Consider the following 18,874-nt stretch of genomic DNA (forward strand, 5'->3'; position numbering starts at 1 on the left):
ATGACATGTACACAGGGCCTTTAAATTAAATGCTACTAGTGGACCTGCATCACTTATTGTGGAAATCCATTTACGTTGGCCATCAAATATATCACAGACTCTCCATTGCATTCTGTGTGTGCAGTTATAAACTGTGATTTTGGCAAAATAAACTTTTTGCCAGGCCAAACCTTCCTTTTTAATACATATGTCACCCCTAGGGTAGGCCCTAAACATCCCATATAGCAGCGTATTTCAGTAAGTTGACATGCACATTTAACTTCCATGAGGCCTTGGGCGTGAAAACTCTAACATTTGTTTTGATTATTGCATGCCCCTCACATAGGTTAACATTATGTTACCTTATTACATTTGACATTTGCAGCACACCCCCAAATGCTAAACTTTTCTGAGATACTTACAAAGTTGGGCACACAAGAGATGGAGAGGAAAAGAGTTCTATTTACATCCTCCCCGAAGATAACTATTATACACAAAAAGTGTGCAGGGATTATAAGAAAAGGACCCAACCATGGTATTGTCTTAAACCTTCCAGGTATCCAAAGATATTTGGAAAGGTCACCTCACTCACAGTTTATCATTGCATGCTTCATCATTGGTAAACTCTCCATGCCAATGTGGGTAGGTACCACCAATTCGACAGACTTAACGGGTACAGAGAATTCCAGATAAAGTTGGATAAAGGCAGGGATTCAGATGAATTAAAAATATCTTGGGGTATACCCTAGGTGTATTCCATTAATATAACAGATATACCAGATATGATTATAACTGTTTGTTTGGATGCTTGATGTAAATCAATGGTTCATCCATCCAGAATGCCTCACCAACATGTTTCGACCTGTTTAAGCGCCCAACCTCGCAGTTCACCTTATTCAGGACTTCCAGAATCCCCTCCTAGTACACTTTCATACCTTCCTAATAATTGAGTCATACTGCTCTCACACCTGTTCCCGGTTTTTATTAATTTTCTTTAAACCATCAGTTTGGGTAGATTATATAATCTGGCCTTGACATAGCAGCACCTCCCTGTATTCACACATTCTTCAAGAGTTTATTGCTGCCTAGGAACCTATAGTTTCTTTCATTGTTCATTTTACGACTCTATGTTAAATATATGTTTCCGATAACTGGGCTAGAACAGTGCAAGCAGACATGGCCTCTCTTTACTCTGCAAACATTTTATATTGATTATTGCTACTATTTCAACTTGTGATTTTAGTGTGGCCTAATATCTTTGAAGATTTAGGTTTATTCTTAATATATGTTATTGGTTTTAATAAAAAATATTTTTAATTGTATTGAAATGATCAGAGCTCATGTCCCATTGACAATCTTGAACAACAAGAAAATGATCTTACCATTTAAATCAATTTAAATTGACTTCAAATGGAAGCCAGACACAACATCTGGAAAAAAGACAGGCTGAATCATTTTTCAGAATACTGAGGATCAGGCCTCCTTTCCCATTCTGCCCTTCTTTCAGATACCTCGCCACAATATATGGGGAGTTTGGGAAACAACGTTTACAACACAGTCATCACAACGCACTACATTTACAACGCAGTCATTACATCGCAACATCCTTTACAACGCATGTGACTACAACGCAACCCTTACATTGCATGTCACTACAACACATGACACTACAACGCATGTCTCAACAACGCAGGCATTACATTGCATGTCACTACAACACATGACACTACAACGCATGTCTCAACAACGCAGGCATTACATTGCATGTCATTACAACGCATACCATTACAACGTATAGTACCCCTACACTATCCAAAACTTACCCTACTGTTGCACCCCTTGGAGTTAGAATATTAATTTTTACCACTACACTATCCAATACTTATCCTACTGTTGCACACCCTGGAGTGAGAATAGTAATTTTTACCCCTACACTATCCAACACTTACCCTACTGTTGCACCTCCTGGAATTAGAATAGTAATTTTTACCCCTACACTATCCAACACTTAACTTAAATGCAATGTAATGGTATGCATTGAAAAGGTATAATGTGTTGTAATGGGATGCGTTGTAAATGTAGTTTTTGAATATTTGTTGTAATGGCATGCAATGTAAATGTATGCGTTGTAAGGGATGTTGCGGTGTAAAAACTGCTTTGTTAAGGCATGCATTGTAAATGTATGCGTTGTAACGTCATACATTCGGAGAGTTTTCACGAAGACCATTTGCATCATCAAGCCTAACATGATGTAATAATAGGATTATCTATGAGGTCAAGGCACAGGACCTTAAGCCACATCCATAATCAAGTCTTCCATTCCTTTGCAAACATCCCCCGACGTAAGGGGAGTGCCATGAAGAGCATCCATTAACATATCTCAAAGTTTGTGAAGAAACATCGATGTGGGGGCTTCATCCATCTACAAGTTTTCCACATTTGGGGGCCTATTACGATGTCAGGCAGTCAATCGGACTGAGTAATCTGACCTCCGATTACGATACAGTTAGACCGTTGTGGCCTAGGGGAAAGACCAATTCCTCCAACAGGATTGGGGACCCCATTGGGACATCGGTCAGACAGATAAACCCCAAATGGCGGTGGTGCTTGCTCAGTCACTACCGTCTGGATTATGATGTCCATTTCCAAATGCCTTTCCATGTTGGCCTTTCTGACATGGAAAGGCTGTTGGAAAGTGACTTTGTGGGCCCCTAGCAGAGCACCCATCTCCCCACAGCCTCCGTTACTAGGCCTGGGGAGATGGGCCTAGGCCTGGGGGTCACATGATGCAACAGAAAAAATACACTTTCCAACTGCCACGGAGCATCATAATAATGAAAGTGGGACCGCCCTCTCTTTGTCAAGTTTCCTCTATGATATCAGTTGGATGAGCGGCCCCTTAGTTGGTTGAATAAGGGATCTTTGGATCCCTGCTGTGGGATAACAATCCTGCATGTTCCATCTACGTAGTTCACCTTACTGCAAAGACAATTTTCAACTGCTAAATTAATTCTTTGTACTGTTGCAACCAACGCCTCTGCTTCAATATCAACGATCAGATTAGAGGGTTCTTTGGCAGATATGACAGGATAAAGGCAGTCTTTGGTGAGTCTGATGTGAGGGGGTCAACTTAGGAAATGCAAGTTACATTGCGCCAGGAATGAATGAACACTTATTGACCCACTCTAAAATTCTCAGGTGGCACTATTACTGCCAAAGAAGTTGTTAGACCTTAGAGCAGGATATGGAGTTGCGGGATTAAACCTGGATTAGCCGGCAGTGTAAGCTAGAGAGGAATGACAAATGTTTTCTGTGTTCATGAAAACTTGCTTTAGACAGTTTAAGGAGTAAGGTTGCTCACTGCAAATGGTCTTTAAATCGTCTTGGATCTCAGTAATGGCCTCTGCTGTAGGCTGCCGTAGGCTGTAATCAGGACTTTAACTAGTGTAGAGTAGGCATGTCAAACTCTTGGGTTTTGCTGAATGTATCAGACGTGTTCCAATGACAATCCTCCTCAAATCCCAGAAAGCAGCTCAATCCGTACTAAGGAGGATGTACAAGACAAAACCACCCATCGGAGAAAACTGGGTATGGGGCTGAGAGAGAAAGCGACAGACAGACAGCAGCATGTCCTAGTCTTCTTTAGCAAGGCTCTCTCAGATGACATGTTTCTGAATGCAGCACATGTATACACAGAGGATCTCTGGTAATAGAATAACACGCTAATCCTAATAAGGGAGAGCATACACAACATTTTAGTACTGATAAAAAGCACAAAACATTCAGAGTAGGTAAATCTTAAACAAGTGTACTCAATGTCTTCGGAAAGGCCGGACACAGTGAAACTTAACCAAGCAGGAGCGAAGTCGGTAAGTCAAGTGATCAAGTTTTGTATTATGGCGATTCTGAACAGGGGAGCGAGTAGGAAAAAACACAGCAATTGAAAAAGGAAAAAAAAGATATCAAAAGAGCAGGGCCAACATAAGAGGCAAAGAAGTCAGAATGCTGAGGAGCCACTGAGGGGGGAAACAACAAAAGTGAGGGACAGGAAATGGTGAATGAACTAATGAAAGTGGAAAGACAATACAACTATGCAAATTGCCAGGCAACTTTCAATGGCAAACAAAATACAATGATGGACGGACTTCTGAAACTTTTCGGACACTCACCCCAATTCACAGATCTGGGTTGAACCAATCATCATTGTTCGACTCACTAAGCCACCCCAGTTTGGACCCAGCAAGACATGGCTCAGCAGTTCAAGCTGGACTGTTCCCATGAGGAAAAGGGTCAAGACTGATTTGTATATGGCTGGGTCTGAACTGGGATGGTGAAGTAAGCTAAATAACAATTATGGATTTAACCCAAATCTAGTAGTGACTGGGGGTGAGTGACTGAGAGGTTTCAGTGCTCCATACATAACCTTATTGTGTTTGCATTTTCTAAGGCCTTCATGTTGTTCAAAGATTGCTACTGCCAGTCTTGACGAAGAAGTCTACCCTTGTCCCAGGACGGTCTGCTTCTCGCAGCGACTCAGCCTCCGAAGACTTGTCCTCCACAGCCTAAAGAAATACATCTCTTAGATCTTCAGGTAGCCTTCCTCAAATCCCATGTACCTTGCTGATTTCTGACAACCATAGAATACAAAAGCTGTAAAGCACACTTCCACTGCCAGAAAAAAGTGATAGGTGATAAACTCTTTCAAACTTATTACTGCCACTATTCTGCCACTGTCGGGGAGCTGACCTACCTGCCACCAGCCTACTGAAGCGGATTTTCTACGGGCACTTTTGCCGCATGGGATGGCTGCTCCAGGGACTACAATTCCGGGCACCCTTGAGAGGCACACACCATCTGCGTCATCTCAAAGCGCCCAGAGGTGCTTAAATCAGTTTTGTGCCTCCCGCAGCGCGGGACGCCCGCGGGCGTGCCCAGGTGCTGCCCGGGCAAAGCCCGGGCCATGGGCGCACCTGTCAAAGGCCAGAAGAAGACGGGCTGGGCCACCCCCTTGCGTTTACAGTTGGAGCCCCACTCCACTGTTGCACTGGAAGACACCAGGAAGAAGGCCCATGGACAGGCTCGTAAATACTGACTAGCTGTTCCGTATCCTAGTACCAAGAGCTAGAAGGGTTGTCTCTTGACTCCAAGAACACAGGAGATCCCAGGGACTAAGGGACAGAACTACATCTGGACTACAGTAGCCATCAAGGTACTGACCCCCATTGTTTTTCCCCTGATTCTATTTCACTCTTGTCCTGTGTAATATAAGTTTAAAACAAGTTCTTATTCTCACATTTTCCAGAATGAGCAAGCGCAAGGCCATAACCTCTGCGGTGGGGGGCGGGGTAAAGGGGACCCTTGATGCTTTTCTCACAAGGGCAGAGTCAGTGCTAATTCGCGAAATTCAGTTGACAGAGAAGAGACTATTGTTGGACAGAATTTTAGAACATAAGTGATCCTCTATGGGAACCATAGCCAAGTGTAAATCACCCAATCTTGGGACTCCCTCAGGTCAACCAAATCAAACCCCCAGCAATAGTACAAAGGCCCTACAGCCTTATTCATGAAGGCTAAATCGGCTCGCAAAGGGCCGGATTCTGAGAATCCGGCCCTTTGCGAGTGCGATTTTTGCTTTTGGGATTCAGCATCCCAAAAGCAATAATCGCTAATTGCGATGTCGCAAATGTGCGAGGAAATGACATTTAAGGAATCTCTATTTGAGATTCCTTAAATGCTATTCAACATCCTATTTCAATTTGCGATTTCGCTATTTCTAGGCGCAATTTACCGCGAGGTCAGACCTCGCGGTAAATTGCGAAAACTCAGAAAAATGCATTTAAATGCATTTTTCTGAGTTGCATGTTACACACACACATGTCCTTTGGACATGTGTGTGTGCAACACCTGTGTCACAGATCATTTGAGGGGTGCTACAGGGTGTCCTGTGGACACCCCTGGCACCCTTCAAATCGCATTCTTATTTGCGATTAGCTAATTGCTAATCGCAAATAAGGAATACTCCCCATTCATTCCTATGGGCCTTTTGGCCCATAGGAATGAATGGCGAGTTATTCCTTATTTGCGATTAGCAATTTGCTAATCACAAATAAGGAATCAGTAGGAATCGCATTTTATTATGCGATTCCTACATGATTACCGTTTTGCGAGTCCTTAATAGCGAATCGCTATGATTCGCTATTAGGGGCTCGCAAAACGGCCCCTTCATGAATAAGGCTGTAAGTTCATGCCACCCCACTGTCACAGGGGTTGGGTCGGTTAGCCCAACCCATTGATTTGTTAACCGCTGATTTAAGCCAGTTACAGATCACTATAGAAGAGACTGGGGGGCATCTCAACTGAATCTCTCTGTCATCCGATGGGGTAGGTTGGGGGGAAGGCGAGCTGGCTCCAGTTGTGGACCAATCAGGCGTAGGAACCACGCCAAGGGTATGCGGGGAGGTGGTCACATGATCTAAAAGGGTCCTGAAAGCTACGGGTACTGCAACCACGGCCTCCCCTTTAGTTGACTCTATGGCTCCAGGTAATCGTACCGGGGGGGGCAGCATATGTCGAAACCCAAACCAAAACAGAGGGGTGTCGCTAAAACGAGCAGGGCTAAAGAAGTAGGGGGCCCTGCAGTCAACTCACAATGCCAAAATTGCGGGAACGTGGAGTTGAATCAGGGCGTGGAAAATGTATTTTGGTCAAAATCGGAATCAATGTTAATTACCCACTTGGGGCCTGTGTGTGAGAAAATGAATGTGATAGAAGGGAAACTTTCCCTGTTACTTGAACAGGGCAGCTCTGTGTCCTCCGTGACTTTGGGGCCTGTGGCGGGGGTATTAGAGGCTGCACCACGCCCCAAGTCAGCTCCGAGTAATGAGGGAACAGTGGGGGGAACCATGACTGTGGACAGCCTGAAGGTGCAAAGAGGTCACAAACGAGGGACCAATGGCAGGAACTAATCATGGAAATGCCCAAGGATCAACCAGCATCAGGCCAGTTTATAGGCCTAACTCTAATATTGCCCCCAATCACCCTGAGGGAAGAGTGGCCATATCTAATGACACAGAGCCAATATTAGCCGACCTTGCACAGAGCACAATGGGCTTGCTAATCCTAGACCTACCACCGGCATCATGCCCTTACAAAGTGGTCCTGACAGGGGTCCGGCCTGCAGTTATGCTAGAGAAGAAACCCTAGAACCGTGATTAACAAGGCTGCCCACTGGTTGGCTAACAATACAGGCTTTAACATCTCACATCACAGGCATATTCTTATGGCCAGGAGGGTGTCCTGGATTGGGAATAGCAGGAAGAGCTTTCCAGGAGATTGTGTGATTTTAACCCCAAGGTATCCAGAGCTGGCAAGAGACCTTCTTCCTAACCAACGCAGGGGACCGTATCAGGTCGAGCGTGGGTAAAGTATTAGAATGCTCCCCTTGGGTTTTTTCTATAGGGACATGATGCGTGTGAAAAACCAAGATGACTTTAGGTGGAATCTAGCTGGATCAGACTGGGAGGGCCGAACAGTCCCGCTAACCAACCGGTATGCACCTCTTCACAGTGTTTCAGCCCTGAATGAAATAGATTGACTGGCTAGTGGGCTGTCACCTGAGAAGGGTGTCACGGAGACGCAGGAGGGACAGGCTTGCTAAAGCTAAGCGATCCCATTCCTTTTGCTGGATATGGAGAGTACAGTGGGATGGGCCAAGCCGGAATTTCCCGAAAACCTGGCGAGTCCCCCAGATCACACACTTGTCCCAGGCCTGAAAGCGCGGGTAGCCTACCAGCTAGAGATATCAAGATAATCTCCTAGAACATAGCGGGATTGTCCTCTAAACGAAAAAAACCATGACTGGCTAGCCTATATAAAGAATTATCACATTATTTGCCTACAGGAAACGTGGGAGGTAAATAGCAGTGCACCTGCCCTAGAAGGATACAAAACGTTTTTTTGTACCTGCATGCCAGGTAGCCTCAGGGCAAGCCAGGGGTGGTCTGATCACCTATGTGGATTTGTGGCTACAAAGGTGATGTGAGGACCTGGGCTGGGACTCGGAATTTATGCAAGGGACCAGGTATCGCAACAAGGGCCTACAATTATTTTGTATTAATTGTTATAATGCTATCACAGTGGGACACACCTTAATAAGACTGACTGAACTGGAAGGTCGCCTGGTAGGAATACAAGAGCAAGGGGCAATGAGTTCCCAGTTGGTATTAGTGGGCGATTTCAACTGCCATCCGTGCCCCTCCCTGAAAATCAGTAGGGGGGAATGGTCCTCTTGCCCATTGGCAGAGGGTTGGCACTTGGAACACTCAAGGGAGGGGATGGATTTAAGCAAGGTCCTGGGCACACATGCCCTTACACACACTATGAATCTGATCAGAGTGGGGAAGAATATCCCGGTCAACCCAACCTTTAAAGGTAGGGGAAGGGACACTTTTATCGATTTTATTTTTGTTACTAACACGTTAAAGTGCTGGATTATAAGTTTTAACATAGAGGCCAGTATTTTTAGTGATCATAATCCCCTGGTCTTGTTTTTCTGGGACCCCAACCCGCCCATGCATCTTTCCCGAAGGGAGGCCAGTGGCTTAATCAAAGCTACCGATCAGGGTAGGAGAATAAGATGGGTTAACATCGATGGCGAAGCATTTTACAGAGAGTGAACATCTGGTTTGGAAGTGTCTAGATCTAACAGTAGAGGGTGCAGACTTGATCAAAGCATTTGAAGGTGTCGCCCATCAAATTGATGGCTTGCTTAGGAGCGGAAAGATGAAAAAGGACCTTGACACCCCCAGGTGGTTTGATCAACAATGCTCTACCGCTCTGAGGGAGCTGAAGTCAGCCCTAAAAACTGCCCCAAACAATAAGATGAAGGTATCCTGCTGTAGGGCACGGTATAAAAACGCACTAAAATGGCGCAAAACCTTATTGCAGAAACAGGAATGGGAGAACCTAAGAGAAGCGGGCGAGTCAAAGGACTCGACTGCTTTCTGGAACGTTATTAACGACCCCTGCTTCCAAGACTCCCAGGCAAGCATGTCACATCCTACCAGAGTCTTGGTTTGAGCACTTTGAAGGCCTCTATAATTTCGGTAGCATTGACGATCTGACTGTAGCAGAGGTAGGAAATGTGAGCCCAACTCAGACAATTTTTTCCCTGGGAGAGATAAAGGCGGGCATTGAAGGGCTGACACAGAACAAGGCTCCGGGCCCCGATGGGATCCCCCAGACCTCCTTATGAGCCAAGTAGAACTTTGGGCGCCTATATTAACTAAAGTAATAAATGCAGCAGTGGACTCATGGATGCCAGCGTCATGGTCCACCGCCACAATAGTCCCCATTTTCAAAAAGGGCAATGGGAATAACCCACAATGCTATCGGTCCATTTCACTCATCGACGTGACTGTGAAAGTCCTAGGTAGGGCCATTCTCAATCGGTCAATGGATTGGACGAACGAACATGATATTATTACTGAAACCCAGTATGGGTTCAGATATGGCCGCTCCACCGCCGATCAATGCCTCAATTTATATCTCCTGGTAGCCAAGTAAACTGTTGCTAGTGAGGGGACAGTGTACTTGGCTTTCATGGATCTGACGGCAGCCTTTGATCGGGTAAATCAAAAGAAATTGTGGGAATTACTGGGGGCTCTTGGAGTTGATCCAGGTCTGGTAAATATCTTAGGAGTATTGCATCAGAACACCGCTGCCCAGGTTAGATATAACACGGAGGAAAGTACAGCCGACCCCTTCCCATGTTCCAGAGGAGTGAGGCAGGGTTGCATCCTGGCGCCATTCTTATTCACCTTATATTCACCTTATATATAAATGGTTTAGACCATGCGCTAGGAGCCCATGGGGTGGATTGCCTACAGATAGGAAGAAGAAGGATCCCCGTCTTGCTTTATGCGGACAACGCGGTGCTCCTGGCACGGACTGCTCGCTGACTCCAGTGCCTCATAGATGGCTTTGTCTGCTTCATGGAGTGTTAAGATCTGTAACCCAATCTCACCAAATCATATATTATGGAAATGGGAAAAACATCAAACAAGAAATTTAACTACACGTTTGGCTCCCACAGGCTGGAAAAAGTGCAGGCATTTTCATATCTAGGGATCCTATTTGATAGCCGCCTCGGTTTTAAAACCTTGGCAGATGAGAAATGCAGCACACTAATTAGTTCGGTGGGACAATCATGAAATTCGCAAAAAGGCTAGGCCGTTGGTCCCCGGAGCAAATATTGCATTTGTATAGTTCTGTATGTTGCGCCAAAGTTCTCTATGGCAGCGAGGTTTTGGCTTTATTGATCTAGAGAAGCTTCAAACAGAAGAAAATAAATACTTGAGACGGGTATTGAAAGTCTCCCAGAGCATACCCTCTCATATTGTCCTTGAGGAATTGGGGCTAATCCACATTAGTGTATTTCACTCCCAAGCACACGTTACGTGTAGAGAAGGTTTCCCTGTTAACGTAAAGAAACAATAATTTCAAAACAAAGTATAGACAATTTCTTTTGGTCCTTTCTGTCCAGGCTTTTATTCTTTTGATTTCAGCCACAGCCTGGTTTCAGCCACAGGTTTTCTGGTCTGAGCCATCTCCTGTTGATATTGTGTGCATAATAATGGTGCTTAATATTGTGCCAGTGGCTGAAGGTGGTGGAACTACTTTTTGGGGAGCAGTACATTTTTAGTTTTCATCCTCAAAGTTTGATCCAGCGCAAGACACAGAATGGAAGAATAAGGAGGAAGACAACGATAGGAAAAAAACGAGAGAAATCAGGCTTGAAAGAGAACGTGCAAGAGTACAATAAAAAGACAGGACGTGTGGAGAGATTGAAGAAAAGCACGATGCAATACTAGACTGCTTTGGAATTTGACAACCCTGACATTCAGCAGTGGTAGTAAAAGGCCCTAATGAAGACATTTGAACCACTCCATTTACCTTTTCGCAAATTAAACCCTGAAATGTGATATTGTGTCAGTGGCCTCATACAGAACAGTATCATGCAGCCATGCGAAAATCTAGGGGTCATATTATCAAGAAAGGGTGATACATTATCGCCGCTTTTATCGGCAGGAAACTGCCTCTAAAGCGGCGATAATGGGCTTGATAATATGCCCTTATGAATTCCCATAGAAGCCCAGGTTCTGGTGTTAACCTGGGCTTCTATGGGAATTCATAAGGGCGTATTATCAAGCCCATTATCGCTGCTTTAGCTGCAGTTTCCTGCTGATAAAAGCGGCGATAATGTATCGCCCCTTCTTGATAATATGCCCCCAAGTTTATTTTATTTCTGGTCCTCAGTCTTCTGTATGATTCACATGTAACTACATTTGCAAGCCTTCTAAGACAGCAAATAAAGGCATACACTTGGAAGCAGAATAATAATATAAATATCTGATCAAGCTGACCTTGTACTAGCACATACACATTTCCAATATGAATTATGCAGTATACAACTCAGATGCAATGCTCCACTGTCAATAAACACGACATCCATTTGAAAGGCAAAGAATCTTGAAATATAAATATTGGGAATGATAATTACCATGAGATTTTGTCTTATAGAAATTTCCTCTTCCGCAGCTCAGAAAAAATTACTGTGAAAAGAGAAATGAGTCTTATTCTCATGTTTGAGTTATGTTCATATTCATAAATATGAATGACAGCATCCAGCTACTTTTTCAGATAACTTGAGGGGTTCTCTGCATTCATATGGCAAACAAATTAGTAAAACATGTAAGCACTGCTTCTCCTTGGAGAAAGGTGACACAAATACACATCATTTTATTTTAAAAAAGGGGACCCAGAATTACTATGGCTTTGCACAGCACAACGTCTTGCAAGGGCATTTCCTACCAAGCGCAGAAGGTGATTTATGGCAATAGAGGTTTATCCATGCCCTGACTGCCCAACTGTATTGATGAAGGACACCCAAAGCACTATCCTCATAAGGATGAAAGGCAACTGCTTTCACCATGAGTTAAGCAGGATGAGTGCAGTGGTGCTGGCCTACTATGTAGTGATTGGTCGGAGTTAAGAGGTCCTTTCTAGTCTGTGTTACTGGAATAAGGCCTACAGGCTCACTTATCTTAAAGTTCCACTGCTGTGTGCTTAACTCACCCTTGGCCTATATCGGTTTGTTGTGAAGAGCTGTACATGAGTGATGTATCTGAGCTGGGTATATGTGTACCTGTGAATGGCACAATACAGGTAAAATGCAGTGTGTGCATGGTAGATGCATGTGCTGGGTGTTTGTGTGCCTGTAAGTGGTACAATACATTAACGCCTTAGCTGCAGCCGTTATTTCGGCGCAGTGCTGGGCGTTCCAAAGAGTGGGCGGGGCCGCGTCGGCCGTTGAACGTTCGCAGCACCAGCCAGGTAGTGCTCCGAACGTTCAGCGGCCGATGGCAGCAGCTATGAGGTTAAGGGGCTTATTTGCAAGCCTCTTGTGCTGCTGGTGCGTTACCTTTTATCTGATAAAAGTGGCGCAGCACAAGGGGCTTGTAAATGAACCCCTAACGCCCTGAGCCACAGTGCCTGCCTGCTAGCCAAGACCAGTGAGCCCTGTGAGGAAGATGAGGGAATTAGAGGAAGCAAGGTCCAAAGGGGATCACTGTCTATTTGCAAGTTGTGAAAAAACGACTGCTTTACTGATCAGGTTGTTGCCCATGTGCAGCATGAATTCAGAAACCCTCATATGCCAGAGGAGGGCCACCAGGAACAAAGTCGTTTGTATCACTGCTATGACTGGGCCAGATCCCATGCTACTGAGGATCTGCATCATGCATGATAGAAGGGGTTCTTTGGACATGGTGAGCCACAACACTATATGCCAGAGGAGACACCTGCTTGAAGATTGGCATGCTGGGAGGGCCGCAGTTCTTGAGCCAGGGTGGGCCACAACCCTGTATACCAGGAGAAGCTGCTGCTGCTGAAGACTTCACTGTGCCGCGTGGGCAGAAGCCTGTGTGCAGGTAAGATATGGTGACCCCCATATGCCAGAGGGGGTCACCGGTACAAACAAGACATACAGCCTGTTCTACAACCTCCCATTGTAGCGGTGATGCCCGCGTGGAAGCACCGTCACCAAATTCAGGGATCTGCTTCATAATCATTGCATTTGCCCCCCCTCCCCCACAATGGGACAGATCGGAAATTTACCCTGCAAAGATGAGCAAGAAAGAACATTCAGTTGCTTCAGTGGTACGGCAGCGTGTCAGGAAATCTGCAATCACTGAGTGCAGCCCACTTGGGCCGTATTTGACAAAACTCACCCAATTTAGCTGCTGCAATTCCAGGCACCCGTGGATGGGGCGTGCTCAAGAACTCCATAGTATCCAAGCCTGCATGTGCTGGTAAGACTGATTTAAGGCCTGGTGGCCCCAGGAGATCTTGCTTGCTAGTTAGTGCTGCAGCACTGGAACAATGTTGACTTTCAAATAGGGTCAGAGTGAACTCTTGAAACTCAGACTACTAGTGGGGCTACCCCTGGATGTTGCCTATCATGAACAGGGAATAACCACTATCACTCGGAGCAAGGAGGGAGTGGGCCCTGTTCATGAATGAATAAATGAATAATTTATATCAATTAATTATAATTGTTACAATAAATCGGTTAGTAGTAAGATCAGATAGGAACATGTGAGCAGCATTCTCAGAATAGCGCGAATCCTTAAAACACGATTCTATAACGAAAAAGAGTACATAAAATAAATATTAATTTAAAATGACTGTCCTGCGGTGGTGGCAGTAGTTGGATTTCTCAAATTCTTCACTGCCTAATGGCAGTAAAAATGATGTTAACAAATCTCTCAAAGCGAGCCAAGTACATGGAGACGGTGGTAGTCAAACAAAATTCCAGTGAGTCATTATAGTTGAAAACCCCATTCAACATAAACATTGGTTTTAATAAAGTGTGATGTGCAGTTAAGAACTCTAGACAGCAGCATAGCAGGTGAAGTGTTGACTCTCTTCTGTAATGGCAGAATCTACAGGGGCTGCTGTTGGACGCTGCTACCCACTCAGGACGGAACTCGGTGATTAGATGGAACTTCAGTTGCACTCTGAGAATGCAGTGCCTGGTGTTCTTGCTTAGTGCTGTATTTAAGTATGGTTGTGGTCTTGTTCCCCCTATAATGTTATAATTGGGACACCATATGTGATGGTATGTATGGTTGCTAAGCTGGCCTTCCTCGAAACGTGTGCAACCTGTTTCCTCAAAACTGACTTTATGTTCAAAGAAGGAACAGTATGGGTCATCATTGTGTTCACCATAATAACGTCTAGATCCAGAGTCACCTTTCAAAGGTAGGAAGATCATGGGTTGGTTGGGGCGATGAAATTCACTTAAAAAGCCTTTTTTAAAGTATCTGATTTGGCTTGTTGTTTGGCATAGTAATATTCGAGAAAGGCATCCTTATATTGAAGATCTTGCCCATTCAGGCCAAACTCGGGTCAAAGTAGCAAGCAGAGGGTGTATAGTAGGAGGTGGAACAACCTCTTAAAGGCTTGGCACTGAGATTTGTCCATTATGGGAGAAAATGCCGTCAGATAGGCATGTAACTCCCAAGAAAGCCTCTGCTGAAGGTGAATATTGTTGATGGCATCATCTGCATAAAGCAAATGTGACTGCCTGGGATGTCCTACTAATATTTTTAAGGTGTATGCTTGGTTTGGATTTGTCCAGATACCAGACACCAAGGGAATTGTGCTTGGGTGTTAGAGAGATTGATTGATTGCCCAGCTCCCATCTTAGATTTCTCTAGTTTTTGTGGCTGCAAAAGTCATCCCTTTTGTTACATCTCGATTGGCCACCAACTTGTTCATGGTGTTGTGAATATGGTGCTTGTTCAGTGTGTGCTGTAGGCTCAATTTTGTGTGATCCAAAACGATCATGTCAACTCCATATTTGGATCATAGGAAGCCTAACAGGGCCAAACTTTGGTGGAATTGTCTTTTCCTTTGCCAACGATGGACCTGTGTCTGCGGTGTAAATCTTAAACAGCATGGGGGCTAAAACATACCCTTGCTTTAGGCCCAGTGTGGTCAAAATTTGTTTGGTGGCTGAGTTATCTATGTCGGTCCTAACACAAACTCACGTATCTGAGTATTATGAGATGATTGTTCTAAATAGGATGGCAGGGATACCCAACTCGGCCGTCATTGCCCAATGTTTATTGCAGTTAACATTGTCAAAAGAGGTGGACTAGTTCACAAAGCACACAAATATAGGCGGATAAACAGAAGGGCAGCAATGTAAGCCATATATGACAAGGTGACCATGGTGTCAATAGTGGAGGAATGCTGTCTCAAGGCACTTTGATACAATTGTATAATATTTGCTTGGCCCAACCACGCCTCAAGTTCATGAAGTAGGATTTTCACTTACATTTTAGCCTCTATGTCCAGTAACGCAATTAGAGAATGTTGTCATTTATTCAACAACACTACGTTTAATTCAGTGAAGCATTTTACAATCACTTTAGGGAGAGTGAGAAATTGAAAAATTGAAATAGCCCCAAGTTGGGAAGGGAAGGGAAGGAGGAAGGGTGCTCAAGGGCTGTGAAAAAGTTAGGGAAAGTACACAGACTTAAACAGGATGTAAACAAATACAAAAATCAAATCAGGAATTGGAAATTATTCCAAAAACCAACAGCCAATATGGATTATGGCAATTGTTGAGAACACAATTCAACTGAGGACATTCCACGGTCACATGTACAGTTTAGTGTAATCCAGGGGATGTGCCGGACGTCCAAAGATAAAAGTCGTCGACGTTTCGACCCCTATGTGTAGGCTAACTTAAGTCCTTTTCCGGGGTCTTCATCAGGACAGTTACAATGGGGGAAGGGACGAAGTGGGGCCGTCCTGTTTGGAGTGGAGGAGAAACAGTGCAGTAAACAATCCAATTGATGTACTGCTCCCAATGGGAAAGAAAATTTCTCCGAGAAGGCTGTCAACTTTAGTTTAGTCACCCTAACACCATGAAGAAATGTCAGCGGAGATAATTGTTGCCACGACTTGTGGGCGGCGTGCTGGTCTGCTGGAAATCTAGCTGCCAAATTCGTGTGGGTCCACGTAGCTTTTTAAGTGGAAAGGATACCACAGGTCCTGGCGGCGGCCACCATGATTAAAAACGGCCGATCAGGTACTGTCACGAGTGAATCTATTAGCAAAAGGGCCGAGGCGCAATCCTTCAGTTCGTTACTACCTCGTGTGGGTCCACGCAGCTCTTTAAGTGGAAAGGGTACCACAGGTCCCGGCGGCGGCCACCATGATTAAAATCGGCCGATCGGGTACTGACACGAGTGAATCTATCAGCAAAAGAGCCGAGGCGCAATCCTTCAGTTCGATTACAGTCCACAGAACTGAAGTGAACTGAAGGATTGCGCCTCGGCTCTTTTGCTGATAGATTCACTCGTGTCAGTACCCGATCGGCCGATTTTAATCATGGTGGCCGCCGCCAGGACCTGTGGTATCCTTTCCACTTAAAAAGCTACGTAGACCCACACAAATTTGGCAGCTATATTTCCAGCAGACCAGCACGCCGCCCACAAGTCGTGGCAACAATTGTCTCCGCTGACATTTCTTCATGGTGTTAGGTTGACTAAACTAAAGTTGACAGCCTTCTCGGAGAAATTTTCTTTCCCATTGGGAGCAGTACATCAATTTATATTGTTTACTGCACTGTTTCTCCTCCACTCCAAACAGGACGGCCCCACTTCGTCCCTTCCCCCATTGTAACTGTCCTGATGAAGACCCCGGAAAAGGACTTAAGTTAGCCTACACATAGGGGTCGAAACGTCGACGACTTTTATCTTTGGACGTCCGGCACATCCCCTGGATTACACTAAACTGTACATGTGACCGTGTAATGTCCTCAGTTGAATTGTGTTCTCAACAATTGCCATAATCCATATTGGCTGTTGGTTTTTGGAATAATTTCCAATTCCTGATTTGATTTTTGTATTTGTTTACATCCTGTTTAAGTCTGTGTACTTTCCCTAACTTTTTCACAGCCCTTGAGCACCCTTCCTCCTTCCCTTCCCTTCCCAACTTGGGGCTATTTCAATTTTTCAATTTCTCACTCTCCCTAAAGTGATTGTAAAATGCTTCACTGAATTAAACGTAGTGTTGTTGAATAAATGACAACATTCTCACTAGAACTTATTTTAGATCTTTATTTAAACTTGTAAGTGTGATATTGTGTGTTTACACGTTCTCCTCACGGGGACCCTCTCTTTACAATTACCACACAACGCCTAGGTCCCCGTGACTGCATGGGTTCAACCCCCCCTTTTGTAATGCAGTAACGCAATTAGCCAGTAGTTTCCAGGGGTAGCATTGCCCCCCTTCTTGTGAATTGGTTCAGGATGGATGCCTTCTAGATTTGCAGGATTTCTCATGAATTGTCACAATTCGCTCCCTGTGCTCTTGTGCCCACCACCAGGGGGCCACATAGTGGGACTTTCAAGTTTTCTGATAAGCTTCTAGACCTTCCCCTGCATGCATATCCTGACTCCCTGCCATTTGAACACTTATTGGGAACTGACATTCATTCCCAATCCATGCCGGGTTTTGTGTAAGCCAGCCTGCTTATACTTGAAGCCAGCCTACTCATGCCTGAAACTCCATTACCCAGAATTCCCTGCTCATTGCTTTGTCTCCACCCCTGCAGGCCAAGGATGGGTGGAGGAATTCAGCTCACCTGTGGCTGGATGCTGCTAGCCTGCTCACACCTGCTGCATGTGATTACTGTGAGCTCTTATAATCCCCAGTTCCCTTCAGGCAAAGGTTGGTCATTGTAGCTGTTTACCCTTGAGACCGATCCTTGTTTCCAGTGCTCCTGAGCTTTTGCTATTCTTGTTTCCTGAGGTTTAATTATGCCTTGTTCCTGACCTGCTGCTGTTTTCCCTGTTCCTGAATTAGCACTGCCTGCAGTGCTACCCTGACCACAGAGCCTTAGTATTGTTCCTGAACTGCAGCAGTTTCCCTTCTCCTGAATTAGCACTGCTTGCAGTGCTACCTTGTTTCCTGAGTTCCTGAGCTAGAGTGATGCCCTTTTCTCAACCCAAAAGCTCCTTAGCACATATTTGCATCACCTCGTGTCAAGGTAGTGTTCCTAGGGCATTGTTGGGGTTGATCATGTAAATACACACAGGGGCTTATGTACAAGCCCCTTGTGCTGCCACTGCATCACTTTTTCCCATATAAAAAGTGATACAATGGCAGTGCAAGGGGCTTGTAAATAAGCCCCATCATTTTTTGCACACAGCTGACTCTATTAAGATTACCCGCCAGCACTTTGCATCAAAAACTGCCTTCGGGCAGCAGGCATTAATAAGGGTAGATGTGTTTATTTCTCAAAAAACCCTGCATTGTAATTTGCTGCAGTGAACATCATGCTTCCTATGCATAGGGTTCTTCTGAATCTGTCTGTGCATAGGAATTTGCACGCTTCCAGTAGAAATCCTATGCTAGTCGGTGCACACTTACGTCTGGACCAAGGTGCGAGGCTGTGCAGTATGAGAAGCAGGCTCCTTGTGCACCAGCAGTGGGGATGGCTCCTGCAGAGAGTGACACATAGTAGAGATGGCTCTGCACTGTGCTTTGCCCCTTTGGCAATGTAACACAGCAGGTCAGGTGGATGCACTCCATTGCATGAAAAATGTGCCAATCTGTCCTGCAGTGACCCAATAATTCCCTTATGGCATGGCTTGTTAAGTTGCGAAGTTCAGATGTTCTCAGGCTCTCTTCCTTCCTCCCTAGTCTAATGCACAAAACAATTAGCAAAAATAATTACAATGAATCTGATGCACAGATGTATACCAGACCCTTTAATAATTATTTCCAAACGAAAAAGTACATTGGTGTTTAGGAG

Source organism: Lissotriton vulgaris, chromosome 12 (genome assembly GCF_964263255.1).
Source record: "Lissotriton vulgaris chromosome 12, aLisVul1.2, whole genome shotgun sequence".
NCBI classification, from domain to species: Eukaryota; Metazoa; Chordata; class Amphibia; order Caudata; family Salamandridae; genus Lissotriton; species Lissotriton vulgaris.